The following is a 2,500-nucleotide window of genomic DNA, read 5'->3' on the forward strand; positions in this document are numbered from 1 at the left end:
TGATTGAATGATCGATTGATCGTATTGATTGATTGATTTGATTGATCGATCGATATATCGATTGATTGATTTATCGATTGATGAATTATTGATTGATCGATTATTGATAGATCGATTATTGATTGATTGATCGATTGATCGATCGATACATCCATTGATCGATCGATGCATCGATTGATCGATTGATCGATTGATTGATTGAATGATCGATTGATCGACTGATCGATTGATTGATCGATTGATTGATTGATTGATCGATTATTGATTCATTGATTGATTGATCGATTGATCGATCGATACATCCATTGATCGATCGATGCGTCGATTGATCGATCGATGCGTCGACTGATCGATTGATTGATCGATTGATTGATTGATCGATTATTGATTTATTGATTGATCGATGGATCGATACATCGATTGATCAATTATTGATTGATCGATTGATTGATTGATAAATTATTGATTGAACGATTATTCATCAAAATCCGTTGCGTACTTTCAAAGATTTAAGCGTACAAAGGGACATAGGGAGAGAGAAAGCGACTTTGTTTTATACTATGTACTTGACCTTGAAAACACGAGGCGCGTTAGTCGCGCGCGGCGTAACGGCAAAAATTAAACAAGCAGAGACTTCTTTGACGTGATGCGATGCGCGGTGCGCATGTGAGAGATTGTGTACGTATGTCGTGTATGTATATCATTATTTCGTCGCTGTTGTACCGCGTCGCCCGTGCGTGCGTGTGCGTGCAGTAGTAGTAACATTGCGTCTGCCGACGGTTTGATAGATTGTCAGTTTCGTAGATTGTATTCTATATGTGTAGTGTAAATAAATATTACGCATCTTGATACACTCTCGGAGCGCAGACCGTGAAAAATATACGACTATCGAACGGCAGTATAAAAATTTTCAATGCTCACATCGCACACGTTTGTGATGTACCAATGGGCTATTATCAGATGTTTTATATGTGTGTGTGAAACACCACGTATATACCAAAACTTGGTCGCAATTTTCGATCCTTCCACTCTCCGTGCGTAGATTGATCGTTTGCGTCATAAAAGTTGACCGATATTAAAATTTTTTCCTTCGCTTGATGCGAATGGGAATTGTTAAGGGGTGTCTCGTTAAGATGATACTTTCAACGATTAAACCTGACTGTGTTCAGATTTATCCACGTTTGCGCGCGCGGCGCGTGTGTGAATAGTGTGCGTGTGACGGTCGCCGCCGTTGCATATCGTGTTATTTATTACCACGCCGCGCGCGCATATGTATATAGAGAAGCAAACGTCGCGGCGGCATCGTCGTGTTACGTTTGAGGCTCTAGCGGAAGCTTTAGTTAGCTCCCTGGTTGATCCTGCCAGTAGTTATATGCTTGTCTCAAAGATTAAGCCATGCATGTCTCAGTGCAAGCCGTATTAAGGCGATACCGCGAATGGCTCAATATATCAGTTTTGGTTCCTTAGATCTTACTCAGTTACTTGGATAACTGTGGTAATTCTAGAGCTAATACATGCAATCAGAACTCTGACCAGTGATGGAATGAGTGCTTTTATTAGATCAAAACCAATCGACGGAGGGCCTGGCGTCTGAAGTCGTTAATTTTGATGAATCTGGATAACTTTTGCCGATCGCATGGTCCAGTACCGGCGACGCATCTTTCAAATGTCTGCCTTATCAACTTTCGATGGTAGTTTCTGCGACTACCATGGTTGTCACGGGTAACGGGGAATCAGGGTTCGATTCCGGAGAGGGAGCCTGAGAAACGGCTACCACATCCAAGGAAGGCAGCAGGCGCGCAAATTACCCACTCCCGGCACGGGGAGGTAGTGACGAAAAATAACGATACGGGACTCTTACGAGGCCTCGTAATCGGAATGAGTACACTTTAAATATTTTAACGAGGAACAATTGGAGGGCAAGTCTGGTGCCAGCAGCCGCGGTAATTCCAGCTCCAATAGCGTATACTAAAATTGTTGCGGTTAAAAAGCTCGTAGTTGCATTTGTGCGCCGCGCTGTCGGTGCACCGCATCCGCGGTGATACTGACACGTTTGCGGAGCATATCGTCGGTGAGCCGGTCGTTAAAAGCCGGTTCAATATCAAAATCCTATCGCGGTGCTCTTCAGTGAGTGTCGAGGTGGGCCGACAATTTTACTTTGAACAAATTAGAGTGCTCAAAGCGGGCTCAAAATGCCGCTTGAATATTTCGTGCATGGAATAATAGAATATGATCTCGGTTCTATTTTGTTGGTTTTCAGAACTCCGAGGTAATGATTAATAGGGATAACTGGGGGCATTCGTATTGCGACGTTAGAGGTGAAATTCTTGGATCGTCGCAAGACGAACATCAGCGAAAGCATTTGCCAAAGGTGTTTTCATCAATCAAGAACGAAAGTTAGAGGTTCGAAGGCGATTAGATACCGCCCTAGTTCTAACCGTAAATATGTCATCTAGCGATCCGCCGACGTTACTACAATGGCTCGGCGGGCAGCTTCCGG

At 43.4% G+C, this 2,500-nt stretch overlaps 1 non-coding gene across 1 annotated transcript in view; it reads left to right on the top strand.

Annotated features, from left to right (window-relative positions):
- Window positions 1-1,345: 1,345 nt before the first annotated feature.
- The window catches only part of LOC149908181 (small subunit ribosomal RNA), a 1,905-nt gene continuing 750 nt past the window's right edge, over window positions 1,346-2,500 (top strand). Inside the window, exon 1 of the ribosomal RNA XR_016456886.1 lies at window positions 1,346-2,500. This exon is cut by the window's right edge and continues 750 nt beyond it. This is a non-coding gene — a ribosomal RNA (small subunit ribosomal RNA).

The sequence above is a fragment of the Colias eurytheme genome, chromosome 6 (assembly GCF_061535395.1).
Source record: "Colias eurytheme isolate Ceu_HAF_F1 chromosome 6, ilColEury1 Martin Lab GWU primary, whole genome shotgun sequence".
In the NCBI taxonomy this organism is placed as follows: Eukaryota; Metazoa; Arthropoda; class Insecta; order Lepidoptera; family Pieridae; genus Colias; species Colias eurytheme.